The sequence below is a fragment of the Pogoniulus pusillus genome, chromosome 22 (assembly GCF_015220805.1).
Source record: "Pogoniulus pusillus isolate bPogPus1 chromosome 22, bPogPus1.pri, whole genome shotgun sequence".
Classification (NCBI taxonomy): Eukaryota; Metazoa; Chordata; class Aves; order Piciformes; family Lybiidae; genus Pogoniulus; species Pogoniulus pusillus.
Genome location: NC_087285.1, coordinates 16,243,807 through 16,262,323, shown reverse-complemented (window position 1 = coordinate 16,262,323; position 18,517 = coordinate 16,243,807). Strand labels below are relative to the sequence as shown.

At 41.4% G+C, this 18,517-nt stretch overlaps 1 long non-coding RNA gene across 2 annotated transcripts in view; it reads left to right on the top strand.

Moving 5' to 3' along the window:
- Positions 1–15,897, top strand: part of LOC135185313 (uncharacterized) — a 72,090-nt gene extending 56,193 nt beyond the window's left edge. The window contains exons 5-6 of one of the 2 annotated variants that reach the window (XR_010306443.1): positions 1,064–1,168; positions 15,856–15,897. This is a non-coding gene — a long non-coding RNA (uncharacterized LOC135185313). Of the gene's footprint in view, positions 1–1,063; positions 1,169–12,876; positions 12,967–15,855 lie in introns of those variants that run through there. The other variant, XR_010306442.1, reaches the window with a different exon arrangement.
- Positions 15,898–18,517: the final 2,620 nt, after the last annotated feature.

The following is an 18,517-nucleotide window of genomic DNA, read 5'->3' as shown; positions in this document are numbered from 1 at the left end:
AGCAGAAGGAAGGTGTGCCCCTTGCTTCTTTGGCTGGGAAGCTTTTCTTCTGCCTAGAGAAGCATGAGTGCATGTAGTCAGACTGTTGGGAGTAAGCCTGGGAATCATTTATCCCTGTTGTCACTAAATTCCCCTTTCCCTGGGGAAGCTGCAGAGGAGGTAAGATGATAGCATGTCCACATGCTGGATTTCAGAGAGTCTTCCTGGGCTTCTGGCTTGGCCCTGTAACAGTTGGCTCTGCCATGAGGGTCTGCTGCTTCTCTCCCATCTCTTTGCAACTTTCCTGCTGGCTATGCTGAGACTCTTCACCTCTGGAAAGAGTTCCCTTGAGATGACTCACCACACTCTCCCTGCCCGGTGAGATAGGAAAGCTGGTGTGGCCACTGTGGGAAGCCAGGAAGCAGCAGCTGAGGCAGAGCTATTCTGAAATAAGCGCTTAGGAATGCTCTGACCTCTTGCCTTGCTGAAGCACCATTTCCCCCCTCCCCTCCCCCCCCCTTTTTTTTTTCTTTTCAGAGGGCACATTAAAAGAGCTGTTTGTACACAGCTTTAATCTGTGTGCACACACACATGGGTTCTGCCTGGGTAAGGGGGGAGGAAAAGAGATCACGGCTCTGCCAGTTGTAGGCGTTTGGGGCTCTAGACAGCTGTGACAAACAGCAGCCCTTTTACTGCCTTAAAAATCATAATGGACCACTTTTGTAATTTTACCTGTAAATGCACTTCTGCTGTATCACAGGACAGTGCCTGAGTATGAGAAAAGAGAGAAATACAAAAGCAGAAATAATGTGGTGACAGGCCAAAGAACAGAGCTTATAACACACCCACAGAGTGTTCCCTGTGAAAACAATATTCTCCTGGTTCTGTCTGAGATGCTCTTGCTTGCCTGCTTTAAGGAGTAATTTCTCAGAGCTATATTTTAGATGTTCAGCTCTTGTAAACTCTTCACAGTTTAATACATTGCAACTTCCCTGCTTGCTGAGTTTGAGTCACTGGGTTAAAATTGCACCCACCACCACCTTCATCAGTATTACTGTTAACTTCCCCTCTCCTCCCTTCCCAGGCTCTGCCTAATGATTGCAACCTGTGATCCCAGTTTGTGCTGCAGAGGTGGCTGAAGTTTTTAGACCTCATTTTCCCCTTGATTTGGACAAAGCCAGCAAATAAGGTGAGTGGTATGCTTGTCAAAATGAATTTAGGTGAAACCTTACAAAGTAACAAAAGACTTGTGGCATGTGGTTATAACCTGAAAAGAAAGATGATGACTGTGATGGTATCCTGAGTATGGACCTGAGTGAGGGATGGCACTCAGGAAGGGTGTCTGCTGGTGTGCTGCTACTACTGCTGTATTGTGAGAGCAGAAACTCTGAGGTTCGGCACAGACTGCAGTGATTCCTGGATCTGGTTGGGAAGGAATTGTCTCCAACGAAGTTAGCAGGCTTGATGTCATTAGAGTTGTAGCATGCATAGATAAAATCTTCTAAGGAGGTCTTGCCCACTGGATCCCTGCCCTGATTTGTGCTTAAGGTGTTGGCTGGAACTCAATCTTCTGTTGCAATCGCAATCCACCAGTGGTGGACATTACATTATTGGTGGCATACTACAGTGTGAGGCATGGGTCTTATAGGGTTTAAAAGCTTAAGTGATAGCCCTTCTGGCCTTAAAGTCTGTGAGATGGAAATCAAAAGAAACATTGATTCAAACAAGAGGCTGAGTTATAGGTGTGTTGGTTTTTATGTAGTTGTTTGATGGTCAGTAGAGCCTGTTTGGCAGCAAGGTGGATAAAGGCTTGGGAAAGGCTTTGTTAGCACCAATACAGCACACTGGTAGCTAAATAGCCTGGAAATTTGTGCATCAAGGAAGGTGAAAGTGTTAAGGGGGAGCCTGAAAGACCAAAACTGAGCTTTAGGAGGCTTTGGTGTTTGAGTAAAGCCAACTGGGGATGCACTGAATAAAGCTGGGGGTGTGGGATCTGAGGAGGAGACTTTAAGGTTGTTTAAATATTTTAACAGAAATCTCAAAGAGTCACAGCTATAAACAGAAACATTTCACTCTGAGTCAATAAAACTGATCCAGTTTTTGTTCAAACACCACCCCCCCCTCCCTTCAAGCCATTAAAAGTAACAGCTCAAATTCCTTAAGGAGCCAGCTACACAAGCTCGTCCTTCCATAGGACTTACTGGCAGATTGCACCATTTACCTTCTGTGCCTCGTTGAAAGAGATATGGGCTCTTCAGGCATTTATTTCTGGTACAAGTCCTCCTAAAAATGTTTGGATCTCTGTGCAGTGCGAATGGTGGTGGCTGAAGTAGTCCATATGGCTCCACATCAGGAGAATGTGGGGCTGAATGTTCTGGGAGGTCATCTTGTCCTCCACGCTGGGAGACTCATTCTCCTCCAAAGGCTGAGCAACTTGCTGAGTTACAGATGTAGCTGAGCATTACATCTGTCCCTGCTGGGCTCGCCATGCACTGCTGGTTGGGACAGCAGGGAAGGACAGAGCTGCAAAGGATGGGGGAGAGGGACTGTATTTCTCCTTTCCCAATCTACAGATGTGGATATCTACAGACGTCTCTACCTTTACCCCCCACACATACTTTCCATTTCTTTTCAACCCCTGAAGTTTCAGCAAAATGTTTCTATAGTGCCTCAGAAATCAGTCTGTCCTGTAACCTGCCTGAGAATAAGCAATGCAGTGACATACTTTGAGCAGCTATATGTGCATGATCTGTCTGTGCGATATGCTCCAGTCCTCCCAACATCTGGTTCGAGCCAGTTGCTATCAGCCCCTCAGTTTTATAAGTGCTAAATTCACTCTGCTTTTAATGCAGGGGAAAAAAAATACAGCCCAGGGAGCATAACATTTACAAGCATTTTTTGTGGGAGTGGAGACAGGAAGGCCAAGTTCTGCTCTCAGACAGAGTCCAGCCTTTGCATTTTTGGGTGGGCCTCCAAAACCATGTTTTTTTCCTTAAGATGCCTCCTTTTCAGCCAAACCAAACTGATTCCTGTCAACTATTATCACTCCAGTATGATAAAGTATAGCATAAAGACTTGAGAGAGGGTCAGCAAGATGGCTTTTTGGGATGCTTTTCAAATGTGTACTGCTATACATGCAGTGTGCATGTGTGCTTTGGCTTCTGGGAAGGGGGACATGTGATAGTTTCATGTTTCTAGGGGCCTAGCCTGCCTGTTTTCTCACCTGGTGTCCATCAAATCCTGTGTTCAGTGAATCTAAGGGGAGATAAACGATGACTACCTTAGCAGCTTGCAGTACCCCAGGGCCCCACCCCAAGTGGCTTTTTCACTGGAGTTCTGAACATGCAACATGACCTTTATGCTGGATAGCCACCTACTCAGGACCAGCAAAGATGACAAAGTCTGGATTTTTATTGAGGACTTACGACAGTAGATGATATCAAAGACAAGGCAGCCTGACAGGCTTGTTGAAATCTCCATACAAAAACCAAGTGTCCATAGAACCACTGCCACCAAGCCAGTAGTTGACACAAGCAGCAGTAATTTCATCAATAATGAGATGCACAAAACCACTCAAGTCTTTGGAAAACCCAAACCTATGCCCCCTACATGCAGCATGGAAGAGAGTTGACCTGCTGCTGAGTTGGTGTTGTAAGCCAATCACCTTTTTGCTGTTGTGTTATAATTTGTCTTCCCATCCTGATTGAGTTTTTATCCTCTTCTCCTGTGCTTAGACAAGAGTGAAATTGAGAGATAAGAAGAGTTCATTTAAAAAATTAATAATAACTGTTCTGAATAAGTTTAAACAGATCATTAAGGCCACTGAAAACTTTAGCAGTGCTAAATCTAATACAAATACTACATATTAGTGGTCTTGTTTGCTTTGAAAGGGAAGCAGAATTGCATTTGGGAGAGAAAGGGAGATAGTAAACCAGAAATTGCTCATACTTTAAGTCATCAAAGGGCTGCAATTCACATATGGATGAAATTTGGCTCTGGAATAACATCATGTAATTTTAAGTGGAATAAATCTGATCCATTAATTCTTTTTTCTACCTGTTTTGTTTTAAAAGACCAACTATGTTTGCTTTATATATGCACATGAAATATGGGTAGTTGAAATGGGTAACAGTGTAAGCCTCTGAGTAGGACTTGAAGGGTTCTTTTGGCCAAGACTCACTTTCTGGAAAGGATCAGAGTAAATAGATCTTCCCTTATAGAGGTCCTGCCTCTCTGCTCTTCAGCTGTGACTGATAATGGTGTGGCACTAATTCACATCCCACAGAACTGCACAGAGGTTGCCACAGTTATTTTTCTGTTGTTACCAAACACTTGAAGTAAGGCTAAGCTGTGGTCATATAGACAGGAAAATGACATCATGCCTAAAACCACTAATCCAAAAGCTTTGGAATCTGAAAGACAATCTCTATTCTTATTAGGGGGAAAAAAAAACTGAAACAAAAACCAATGACATTTGAAATGGAGAAATTTCTTGGACTGTTATTATTTTTAAATCCTCCCCTGGCTTCCCTTCCAGCCAAAGCTGTGACAAGTGCATTGAGGCTGATAATAAACATATACCTCTGAGGTCACTACTAGGATTTTTAATTTAAATAAATAAATAAGGATGAATTTTCCAGTCTCCAGGGATCCAGCACTCGAGAACATGCAGCACAGAGGCTGCTCTGCAAGGTCAGTGTAGAAGATGGGGGTTTTTTTTGCTGTTTAGCATAGCTGGTTTTTTCCATTATTTGAGCATACAAAACAGCCTTATTCTATACTTCTCCTCCCTCCAAGTTTGGTAGGTGGTAACAACAGTCTTTGGATGGTGGCATTTTGTAGGGATTATTCACTGTGTGGGAAAACCCAGAATTACTCACAGGAGCCACTCTTTAGGAGGTTAGCAGATGTGATCAACTCATCCTGCTGTGGATGACAAGAGCTGGCTAAGAGAAATGTTGAAGAAACCTTATTTGACCAGGGTTCTGCACGTCTCAGTGCTGCTGCACCTTCTTGAAATGAGTCAATATTGGGTTTGGGGGAAAACAGGGGCGGAGAAATTCAAACAATGTTAACGTTGAGATATTAATTAAAAGCCCCAAAATTATTTCTTATTCTAAATCATAATTTCTCTTAAATTTCTTAGTATTTTGTGGGAAGTGATTTTGAATCAATTGAAACACAAATGAAATGCTTTAATTAATCCAAAAACGCTGCTTTTAGCTTTTCCTTAGAAACTTCTTTTACAGAAAAATAGATTTTGGGGCAAGGGAAGAGTGTAGTTACTTAGAAAACAGCAACACTTTGAACTCCTAATTATAAATTCTTTGAGAATTGCATCTTCCAGCCTTAAGCCATTTCCTACTCGAGTCAAAATTGCTCAAATGCAACAAAGCTTGCCATCATTTCCCTCCCTCCCCGCAACCAGTGTCCATAATTCCCAAAGATGTGTTGTAGAAGCTGGTGTCAACAGAAACACTTGAACCAATGCTGTATGTCATCCCCACTCAAGAAAATCTGTGTGAGTGGCCCTTTGATTCTGCACAATCAGTTGCTTTGCAGGCTAGGCAAATGGGCTCTCCAGCTCTCTCCTCTGCCCCTGCTCACTCCACTGTTATCCCCATCTGGACAATAACATAATGAAAATACTTATGGAGGTTGTTGCAAGGAATCACCTCCTATCATGCACCTGCCAACAGGGTGGATTAACTGTCTGCTTCCCTTAGGAACAGAATAAATCCTGACATATTTTGAAAATGCATTCTCCCTTGCTTCTGCTTTTCTGTTGTGCTCAGTTTCATCCCAGTCGTAAAAGTGCCACTGTTCCTATTGAATTTGCACCCTGCGAGCGCCTAGAGGCTTATTGTTTGCCTTGGACTGTTCTTTATTGATTTGATTTTTCTTTTGTGTTCTGCTTTGTTTTTATAACATTTCGTGGTGTAGACATCAACTTTACAGGTATGGTGCTAGCCTGCTAATTGGTTTCACATCTCTCTCTGAGCCTGGATTTGGAAGGTTCATTGTTAGGTCTTGCTTATTTCTCTTTCATGTAGAAATGAAAGCAAGCAGCAGTCTGACAATGTTACAGTATCATTCATAAATTGCCAACAACTGTTTCTATGCAGACCACCAAACTTTAGTTGAAAGAAGGTAAACTGCATGAGTTTTTCTACTCTAAATATTCCATGTGTTAGAGGAAGCTTCTTCCAGTGTCAATGGGAAGAGAATGTGAGCAAGGTTTCCCCCAGTACTGGAATACCTTTGAAGGCCAGTGCAGGAATTGTGCCACTGTGATAAAGCAGATCCTTAGTGTCAGGTGGAGTTTATGAGAATCTTTCAGTAAGTGTTAATCCTCTTTGAATCAGCATGCTCAACTTATTGTTTCTTCTGTGCTTTTGCAATATGAGGTGGAGTTTTGGAGGTCCTTTGTGGTGATGTGGGAAGGAACTATAGCAGACCGCCTGGGCTCAGGGCAGACTCATGCCTGCTACTGGCAGTCCTTCAGCAGTGAGTGGAGTTCAGTCTCATTACTTCCAGACAAACAAGCTGTCACTCCTCAGTGGTTGCTGCTCCAGCTCTGACATGAGTCTTTTTCTAACCTTGTCTAAAGGAGACTCTTCAAAAAGTGAAACACAGATTTCTGCATTTGTAGGTTACAATTAAGTGATGAAATGATGTATACCTGTGCATTCAGTTACCACAGTTAGCTGTTTTGGGAACTAAGTGTGTCCTGACAATATTATGTCTCCAGCTTTTACTTATGTGGCAAGGAGGGTATTCTAGAGGCTAAGAAAATGGATGCTAGGGTTTTTTCACTCGTTTACTTTTGCCATCTGATAATCACAATGGTGCTTGGTTATGGAGAACAAAAGTCAGATGAAATAAGGCATCCTTGTAATAGCATATACTGTTCTTCATGGGACTTGAAACACACATGAACAACAATAAAACAACTTGAGGTGAAGGGCCAGTGAATGAGAACACTGGGCCTCATTCTTTTTCCTCCAGAATAAATTCCCTTCTGTTTTCAAGCATCTCATTTGCTGTTTGTACAGAAAGTCCTTTGTTAGTCATTTCTCCTTACAGCTATTGATAAAGCTTGTCCAAAAAACACGTCAAAGTGCTTTTCTAAGTTAGATATTTCACATCAAGTAGCAACAGCTAGTAATCAAACAGTAGGTCACTCTTAAAAAATTTTTTTTTACTGTTGCCTTTTTATTTAGATAACATTGCCCTGATGCTTACAGCTAGGGAATAAGCATGAATGCTTCAGTATGGTGTTTGGCTGGAAACGCAGCTGAGAATGCCTTAACTTTAATTAACATATTACTGCTTGTACAATATGAATATATTATAAGGACATTTGTTTCAATGACAATAATATTGAAGTGACTTTTTTCTGCATTCCTAAGATACTGTCATAGAAAATAAAAAGAGTGAATAGTTTTCTCATATTTATACAGCTTTAAGAAATATGAAAATATTAATAGTTCATTTATATATTTACCATATATATGCAAAGCAACTTGCTTTCCCCTCTAAGTCTGATCTTTCTTGCAAACCTTTGCACATTTGTTTGCAATTTGCAGTTTCAGTGCTTTCAGCATCATCTGTCCATTGCCAGCCTAAAATAAGCAGCGATATGGAAAAATGCCTGCTGAGAAGGGTTATTAGCTATTTCTCATAACACTAAATGGTACCAAATGAAATGATTGTGCAACAGGCTGTAAACAAACAAAATCTGCCTTTTCACACAATGCATAATTAAATTGTGGAACTTACTGCTACAGGATGTTTGAGATATCTGAAGTTCAAGAAGCATCTAAGCAAGTGAATGGAAGCAAAGGTCTCTAAAGGGCTATTAAATCGGATGACGCAGATGTAGGCTACAGCTCAGGAAGTCCTTAAACCACAAATTGCTTGAAATGGAGAATTTCATACTTGCATCACTTATACACTTTCTCCTAAATACCCACTACTTGTGATTTCCAAAGATAGGATATTATATCTGACAGACCTTTGAGATCATAGAATCATAGAATCAACCAGGTTGGAAGAGACCTCCAAGATCATCCAGTCCAACCTAGCACCCAGCCCTAGCCAGTCAACTAGACCATGGCACTAACTGCCTCATCCAGTCTTTTCTTGAACACCTCCAGGGACGGTGCCTCCACTACCTCCCTGGGCAGCCCATTCACTCTCTCTGTGAAGAACTTCCTCCTAATGGAGGAAGAACATCCTCCAGATGGCCTGGTCCAACCTCTCTTCTGTGTCCCTGTGTTCCCTGTGGAGCACAAGACCTCATCAAGCACAGGGAGAGCAGCAAGTGGTTTCACTCAGGTTAGATACAAGGATAGTTTTTTTCAGGTGTGACTAGTTTTGTTTGTCTTTTTTTTTTTTTTTTTTTTTTTTATTAAAGTCTCCTTTTAGGCATATAAGAAACCTGGGAGTCTCCAACTGCCAAGTACCTTGGGCTCTGATACTTCCTTTAAGCTCATCTCTGTGGGAAGAGAACACTAGAGGATCATAGAATATATTTGGTTGGAAGAGATCTTTGAGATCATCCTGTCCAGCCTTCAACCCAGAACTCCAGGGTCTACATTAAACCATGTCCCTGAGCTTCAGATCCACAAGCCATTTAAACACCTCCAGGGATGGTGACTCCATCACTGCTCTGGGCAGACTATTCCTATATTTGAGAACCCTGTCAGTGAAGAAATGTTTTCTAATCTCACCTGGTTCAGCTTGTAACCACTTCCTCTAGTCCTGTCACTGATGTTATTTGTTGGGCTGAAAAAGTCTACTTGCTTGAGAAAAGCCTCTAACAGTAGTGTGTGTGAGCCACAAGTGGAGAAATGTGGTGACTGTGCTAAGAAAAGGAGAGAGTGGCAGCCTGGCTAAATTACTTGTTAGCTCTGATCCTGTGGCCATGCTGTGGTAGAGTCCTTCAGGTTCCAACTAAAGTCAGGTCCCGTTTACTTCAGTAGCACATCTGTCCCCCAGAGGTTTCCTTACTTAGAAAACGCAGCCATACTATGAAGAAAGAGATGAGGAAAGATGTGATCCTTTCCCTTGCTTTAGAAATTTCAGTCTGAGGCCCAGGGAAAGAAACTGATTTTAAGGAGTATTGGATTGGGGGGATTTTTCTCATTTTTTAGGGAACATGAGACCTTTGCTTTAGCAGTAGTTGTGGTGTAATGAAGATTGCATTTGCTTCTATTTTAAAGTAAGGCTACATATCTCACCTGAAGAATGAAGATGGACATCTCAGCCTCCATCCAGTCTGCTTTATGTTGACTTTAAGGAGACCAGTTGTGGGCAGTAAAAGACTTTCTCTCTTGAAAATAAATGTTAAGCTTCTCTCATTGGATACAAAGCAAAACAGTTACATTTTGCAGCCTCCAGCTGCCAAGGACACCTATGAGCATTTTCCTACCACAGACATTTTGCAGGCAATGTGGAAAACATGTCACATGCCAAGGGCCTTAAAAGAAGGAGCCAATCATGAATAATTCTTTTGGAATTCTTTATAATGACATTAGTCATAATGAAACCTAAGCTGGTATTCACATGTGGGTAATAGGTAGAGCACTTCCTGAGGAATCACTCTTTATTAAGAGGGAGTATTAAGGAGAGCTTGGAAAAAGGATACTGTTTCTACCATCATGATGCCCTGGTTTAGGCACAGTGGTGTCTGATTGTCTCCAGGAAAATATACAAGCTATGCTGGCTATGATCAGTTATGAGGTCTTCAGCCTCTCAGTTTAAAAAGAAATTGCTTACAAAATGACTGTGTGGCAGCTGCTTAGAGTAGCTATGTGCCAGGAGAAGCATTGCTTCAAAAGAATAAGAGATCACATTTCTGTTCCTTTCTTGTTCTTCCAACAAGCTTCTTTGCAAATTAGATGCTTTTGTTTGCTTTATGGCTGCTACAGGATCAGAAGAACCTGTTGTTGTATGAGGAGAGAAGAGAACCAGTATTTTAGGCTGGCCTTGGTCTTGGACAGTCTGCAGGAGGGTTGAGCCTGCGGTCCCCGAAGGGATGTAAGATGTTGCTCAGGCGTGCTGGGTGCTCATGTGCAATCATTCATAGTGTGAGTAATTCAGTAGGGAAGGAAAAGCCTGTGCTGTATAACCTCGGTAATGAGGTGATCCAGAATCAGTCAAACCTTTAAGGATGTGCTCACGCTCTGTTGAAAGCCTGTGATGATCAGGTTTGGGTTTTTGCCTGGACTTTGAAGCGACTGAGGAGTAGGTGTGTGTTTGGAGTTGAGTGCTCTTGAACTGGGACTGTGTAAAGAATATTCAAAGACAGAGTCAAAGTAAATTGTTCACAGCCACTCCAGTTGAAATTTGTTTGCACAAAGTTGTTATCAGAATCAATCTGCAGAACAAGATGTGAATGATTCAGCAACAGGTGTAAGGGCTAAGCCATTCATGACAAATAACTTGCTTGGCTTTAGTCAAGAGCGTTCTAAATCTCAGCTTTGTCCAGTCGTGCTAGACCAGTGTGAGCTCTTAGTTCACTGTGAGGGCAGACTTACATTTTCATCATCTCTACCATTGTCACCATCCTCATACAGTGACTGCAGAGCCCTTGCTAGAGATGCCCTGAATTGAAAAAGTCTGCAAAGTGTGATTATGAGACCTTTGCCTCGTTAGGTGGAACTAATTAACCAAAACACAAAAATTACAATGAAAGTTAACAATAGTTAGCTAACACGATCAAACCTTGTAAGGTGTGCAGTCAGAATAGCACACATGTAAGTGTCAGGTGCACCAGTGCACACAGCTCAGCAAGCAAGGCCAAAAGTGTCACAAGGATATGCTGGAATCCTCCTTTCTGCATATTGTGATTAGTGCTTGCTGTACACCAAGCAACACAGCTCTGTTTCCTCAGTGTAAGAACTTGCAAAATAGAGGATGAGGGAAAGAAGAACATTATTCATCTCTCTTTCATTTTCTGACACCAGAACTACAGGTCTGAAAAAAACAAAGGGCTTGACATTTACCATTCATAAATTCTACAGAAACAGAGACCCAGGCTCTGAAGCAGCGGGAGTGAAAGAATACAAAGTTCATCACCTGCTGACACTCATCTTGAAAGGAGAGTGTCAGAGACAAATCTTGCTGGTTAGGACTGAGTACCCAAGAGAAGTGTCAGGTTCCAGATCGTTTGCAGCATGAATAAGATAGGTCTCCTATTGTGAGCCTGCAGAGATGCCAGGACCTGTACATGTCTGGACACAAAAAGGAGAAAGCCTTTCTGAACTCCTTGATGATTATGACTCAACTGGTCTTGATAAGGACTTCACAGTCATCACAAGGGCTGCCCCTCAATCTGCCCTCTTCCACACATACCCAAGGGGCATCACCATGGAAAATTAAGCAGCTTTGGGTCTGGTTTCTTATTCTATATTTTTTTCTGAAGATGATCCCAGGTTTTAGTACCTGTCAGGGGGCTTCTCACTCTACAGATGGTGGAGAAGTAAGAGTTCTCTGGGAAGACATGTCATATTACCTCAGTAAGATTCTTGTTCTAAACTGTCTACAAATGAGTGTAACCTTACTTGTTAATCATGGTGGCAACCTAAAGAGACAAATCTCTTTGAAGTAAGTTATATGTTTTACACCTGTAACAAATTTTCCTGATCAACATCAGGAAACTGAGCTTGTTGGGCATAACAGCTCCTGAGTGGATTTCCCACTGCTGATGAGACTGTTTGCACCTTGACTTCATGCTCGAGGGCTCTCTCCACCACTAGTACTGGTGCTCAGGTGAGGGCAGTGACTGCTGCCTTCCATGCATCTGCACAAACACAGAATTCTCCAAGTAAAGCAGAAGAAAATGTGTGTGTCTCTATATCCTAAGCATTGACCTATGAGCTATGTCAGACAAACACAGGTACTTCAGGGAATTTTAGTTCAGGTTATTATGAAGTATTGAGTAATTGCCTCTCCTTTACCTTCCTCACCTTCTTTGTTAATGATATAAACCTATCCCCTGAGAATTTAAACTCATCGGTGTTAGTAAATCCAGACAATTCTAATAATAGTTTTAAAGTTTTGGCTTTCTTTGCATGTTCGGGGTTATAGTATAATTTTTCACTAGATGGTCATATGATACACACAGAGTATAATCTGGAAGATGTAGAACCTTGATAACATTTGTTATGGAGTCAAGGCAAATGAAGATTTGTATTTCCTTTCTTCTGAATGCAAAATCTTCTTTGCATTCCCATGGGAATCTGATAGAACTTTATCTTTGCAATATTTACTATGATTACCTCAGACTAGATTAAAACATTTGAGATCTTTAATCATCTGTGTAGTGGACACCCATTGCTGATCACAGAAATCACCAAATCATAGAATTGGAGAAAAAACTCTAAGGTTATTGAGTCCAGCTGGAAAATCATCTTTAGCTGAAAACTTCTTAAATACCAAACACTTTAAACCAAATAATTAGTGGTTTAACTGAGCTTCACAACAACTTTTTAAACTGGAAGTGACTTCCCCAATTTTACAGATGTGAATCTGTGCTGTACGTATGGTGTGATTTACTGATGGTGACACAGTGAATGTGCAGTAAAGCCAAAAGTGATTCCAAGACTCCAATGACGATATGAGCAAGCTGTCTCAATAGAGACATATTTGCAACAAACCCAGAGCTCAGCCAAACATTATTTTGGTGTGGGTAGGAGATTGCATTTCACTGCATTTGTCATTTTATGGGGAGAACTGTCAGGAAAAAAAAAATCAAGAACAACAGTTTTTACTTTTAATTCTGAGAATGCTGATGTTACTATTTCCTCATTTCCAATGGTGATTTTCACCTGTGATTGTGTTAGAATGAATTTTACTTTGAAAGCTGGAATCTTATTTTCTCTCTTTCAGACCCATAATTTCCAGATTCTATATTTGTGTTTGTTTCCTCTGTGTGATCCAAACACTGCTGTGTGTCTGCCTATGATGGATGTTAAGAAAAGGAGCTTCTTTAAATGTTCTATTAAAGTTCTCTCGACTAAATATGGACTTTGGAAGCATTGATGAAAATTTAAGGCCAGAATGTTGAATACCTCTGAGTTTGTGAAAATGGCAATACAAGCTAGTGTTCTTTGAAGGATATTGCCTTTATATTGGTAGGGCTTGGGCTGTCTCCTTCTCTCTTCTTAAGCTCAGCTAAACTACTGATCCTTCATGGTCCTGCAGATGTGAATTTTGTGATGAGGAAATAATTATGGGTTAGCTATTTGAAGCTCTTCAAAAAATGAGCTTCCTTGCTATCCTGAGAAACTGCACTAGATGACTCAACTCTTTGTTTTTATTCCCAACTTTCAAGACACTGCTGCTTCCTGTTGTTCAGTACTTCAGGCAGATAAAAACTCTTGTGATGGTTTGAGTGTTACCTTGCCCCCTCACCCCCCCACCACCACACACTTTGTAAATCACCCAGACTAGACTCAGACAGCTCTGGAAATTTGAATGAAGCTTTACATTTACCAGCTTAGCACAACATACAAGCAGATATTTACAATATATACAGTTCTATACAGAAATACACAAGTTAAAAGGTAATACAGAATCAAACACTCCTCCTAGAAACATGGGTCTCCAGGCGGGGCTCCCAGCTGCCCTCCCACCTTCTCCCACTCCTCTCTACCTTATCCCAGATGTTGCCTTGTGCCCAAGGCAGAATGCAGGATCAGCCAGGGGGATTAGGAAACAGGCGGATTAATCAGGTTAGGTTAGAGAGAAATGCAGCTCAAAGCCCAGACAGAGAGCGACTCCCTTGTCTGTTTGGATTCTTGCTCTTATATCTCTCAGCAAGCCTATGAGTGAAGTAGACATCCATTGTTTCCCTTTCACAGCCTATAATCTATTTCTTCTCACCAAAACATTTCAGCTAGCTTCAAACTAGCACAACTCTGGACTCTAATTCAAACACATGCAAAGTATCCCTAATACTTACTAATGCTGCTAATAGAGAATGTGGGAAATCCACGAGGCAATGGCTAGGTCAGCTTGGGAGGGAAACTTCAGGAGACTCATTCTGCTCAAATGGAGGTATTTTCATTTGTGGAGTGCTGTCATTGTGTTGGGATTTTTTTTTAAAGCATATCTCTGCAAAAATGGGATTCTTTTAGTATCAAGTTGCATTTATTGCAGTTACAGATGCTCTGTAGGATATACTTTTGGCACAATGGTATATGCTAAGGAGCTGTGCATCATAATGCAGCATGGAGTACAAGACTGCATGTATCACTTTATACATTCACTTTGGACATCCTCATTTTATTTATACACATCCTCAGAAAACGGATGCTTTTAGTGCTGCCAGCTAAGAACTGTTGGATTCCCATATGGAGACTTGAGGAGAAGTATTAAATTATGTAGATGCTGTGCTGAGTTCTAGTCAAACCAATAGTGCAAATTCACACAAATTGCATGAGCATGATTAATTTTTCAGTTAATGACCCTGTTTGTTATGCTTACACATTCCACATGTGCTTTGTATACAGCACACAAGCAAACATAATATACATATGGGAGTGCTGCAAAAGCATACATCTATGCAGTATGTTGGGAAATTTACTTTAATAGTATTATCATGGACAAATACAAAATACCTTCATGGGCTGGCTCTAAGCTAATGTAGTCCAAGGTAACTTGTCAGCTGCAAGGCTGAACAGTAGAATTACAAACTTCAGAAGCCATCTTAGGAAGTGATAACCATGTGGCAAAACTGCATTCATTTGGAATACTACCAGAAACAGAGGAAAGTGTGCAAGCATAATCAAGTATTTCCTCTGCTGTGTGTTTAATGGACCACACAAGATTTTACCAGAAAATCCTATTTCACAAATGCTTTAAAGCCACAACTGCCTGCTGGTGACATAGCCATAAAATACAGCTTTAAAAATTCTCCATCAGGGGGACAGGTTCTCTAGTGCAGTATATCAGCATCATTGATTTAAACAATGAAGAATTGATTATAAGATTGGATTCCAAATTGAACTCTGAGTAAATCCAGATCTGCACTCGCAGCTCAGCTTGAGCTGGAAGATCTGGACTGTGTTTAGTTTGAGAAACAGAACCTCTGGTTCTTTGGTGAGGTCTTGCTGCCACTGTAAGAGGCACTGATTATATAAAATTAAATGAATATATGTTGAGGCAGGGTTTGTGAGAAACCCTCTTTGACTGCATAGCATGCACAGGATGAAGCTATCCTACCCACACTTAACTCTCTTCTGTAATGCAAGTGAGTGTTTGTAGCACCTTGATGTGTATTTAACTGTTAAATTTAGGGAAATGCATTTCTCTATTGGTGGAGAATGACAGCTCTGAAAATCTTACATGTCTACTGCCACAGACACTTTCCTTCTCAGCATCAGCCCTGACAGGCCACGGAAAGGGTAAACATGAAAGGGTCACAGATGAAAAGACAAAACTATGACATGCTGATAGCACCTTGCTTCTCAGAGACACAGGCAGTCTTGCAGGTGGTGACATTCCACCAAAACCACCGGAGCTTTCCAGTTGCCACTTCTTAAGGCAATAAGCATATGTGTTTGTTGTACAAATAGCCTGAATTTAGCTCTCCTCCTTGCACTGTTTCTGAAGAAGCTTCTCTCAAAGGTGAAGTCATCCATGTGATTCTCAGGTTCCTCCCGAGCCATAAGCTCCTCCTGTAACCTGCCATCTTTAGATGCAGAGTGCTTCACCTGTGACAGCTGGCTGCATTAAAGCCACTTGGTGTGACATTTTGCTGAATGAATCAAGTCTCTTAACACTTGGCAGGTGGTGTTTGGCTGCAGCTATGTTTGTTGCACAACCTCTAGTTCACAGTGTTTAAAATGCCTTCTCTCTCTTTAGGCCAGCGTCTTCCCAGCTCCTGCTCAATGAGACAAGGTAAAAAACCCTTTAGCTAATATGGTTCATAGGCATGACCATTATCTCTCATTTTGAATGGGAAACCAGTGCTTTCTAACACCAATAATGCCCAAGTTGCCTTTCTTGGTAAGTCAGAGAATATCAGAGCTTGCAGAAATGTGCTTGTTCCATTAGACAGAGTGGCCCTACCGCTCTGGGCAGCTGTAGGAGTGAGTCTGACCTGGCCAGCCCCTCACAACAGTGCATCTCCAACAGGTACAAGAGATGTGGGCACCTCAGATGAAAAGCTGGTAATTGGAAAGTTTTTATTTTCCTCTGATGGGCTCTGGATCAGTTGGCATGAAGCACCCCACAGACTTGCTGTGGTTTGACACAAGCAGTCCCGTGGCACCTTGGAGAAATTTACCCTTCTCACTGGGAGGCAGAAAAACCCAGTGGACCTTTTAGACTTCTGCACATTTCCAGGTGTACGCCGTTCACCATGCATAGTGCTTTGGTAGCAATACAAAGCTCTGTCAGTGGCCAAAGGCAGGAATTCATTCCTGACCCCATGAGTCACCCTCCTATGTCACGGAGCATGTGGTTTCATCACCCTTGCCATTATTTTACCTTTCAGCTGAGTAGTTACAGGTACCATTAATCTATAAAATAGATGTAGGCAGACAGGAGGACGTCATACAAAGTCTGCAGAGACACAGAACCAACAGACACACACACAAAGAATAAAGAAAAGCCAATTTGAAAACATGACCCCAACTTTTTACCGTCTCATGCTGCAGGAAAATGATATATTGTTGGCATGTACCCATGTCACACTGATACTCAGGACAAAGTAAAAGTCATGGTAGTCATTCAGGCCCTTGCTTCTGTCATTGTATTTTCAGATATTTCAAGGAATGAGGTAATGACTTTAAGATCAAGGTCATTTTCAGCTGCATCAATTATCTCACTTTCTCCTGGCAAAAGCATCTGCATACCTCTGCACAATGCTAACTAGCAGGCAAACATTTCACTGGAAAACCTGACTGTTCTCAGCCATACAGAGTGCCTGCTTCTTACATTAAATTGCTTTAATCATTTAAACTTTTACTATGTAACTTAGAAACTGGTATGCAACAACACTGCATGTTACCAATTTAATGCATTTAAAACAAATCTCTACAGGTTCCAATGTACTTAGTCACAGCAATACAAAGGAGAGACCCCATATTTCAAATAACAAGGCTTCAGCAGAGGGATGACGTTAGTGGTGGGTAATAAGCTGAACTATCTATCAAGATATCAAGTATGAAACAGATGGTGAGAAAAAAAAGGTCCAGATACATTTACAAGCCTTTTAACATGCTCGCCATTTAATTCACCGCAAGGTCACAACTTGATGTCTTAGACATGCAATCTCCTCTTCAGCTAGAAATGAAAGCTGGGTTTAAAAAAAAGGGCTGTTTCAGAGGAGTTTGTGGGGTTTAGCCAGCATTTCTGGGATAGGAAAATGGCCTATTGTCAAAGCTTACAGATCTTTGCTTGCCAGTGCTGAGTCTCGAATACATAATTTGTAGACCTGCATCCATTGATTCATTCAGTGGTTCAGTACATTAAAGAGTGATTTGCAGTAATAATGATTCAGCTCTGAAAAATTCAGTCCCTTCTTTTAGGACAATAATAATTTTGGGGGTTGGGAATGTTCTTGGTTGTACCTCTTGTGGTTTTGTGTTCCTGAAAATTCAGGGTTAATCAGTAAAGTATTTCTGTCTCCTAACCTGTTAAGCCATTGAAACTGAGTCGTGTACCTGAGTGTTATCAGCTGGCCTCAGAGGCCATCCCTTTCTTTGATTTCTGTGGTTCTCTGTCTTACACCCCATTCTTGAATTCTGACACAATATAACCTGCCTATGTACATACTTTCTCATAGCATAGATTAAAATGTTAAAGAACCTCTAGTAAAAGTTATACTTTTAGTTGAAGCCTTCATTTTAGTAGCTGGGGAATTGATGTCAGATTGAAAATGATTTCCCAATGGTTTGGGTTTGTAGCAAAAGTCTTCAACTTTTATGTAGATAGTCTTTGAAGTTAGAAACTGTTGTTAGACTATCAAATATTGTTTGAGGTGTCACTCATTTTTTTTTTCTCTTTCTATTATGGGGATGGGATCTTAGCAGAGAATTATTGTGGTAGAAAACGAATGGATGACTGACACTGGAAAGAAAGGTGTTTATGGGGCAAATACAAGGGGAATTGTGAAACCTAGACCTGTCAATATAATCTTGGTTAATTCTCCAAGTGTCTGGTTTCTCTCTCAAAGAAGGCAGGGTTAAGTCTCCAAAGGCAAAAGACTTGAATATGTCATCCATGGTGTGGAATATTTTCAAGAATGTCTTTCTGCTGGTGTAATTTTGTGTTGCTGGTTTATCTGAGTCACACCCCTACTTTGAAACAGGGGGTGTGACTGCCTTTTGGGCTGCAGTTGGCTCAGCCTGCCTAGAAAAATACACTTCCTTTCCCTGTTTTCTGGATGATCTTGCCATATGTAATCTCTGGCCTCCCATCTCCTATTTTCTAGCCTTGTGCAACTCTTCTGTTGTCTGAAGAAGCACTGAGCATGGCTTGGGCCAACAGGTGGCATGCAGGGAGATATGAAGTAGGCCCC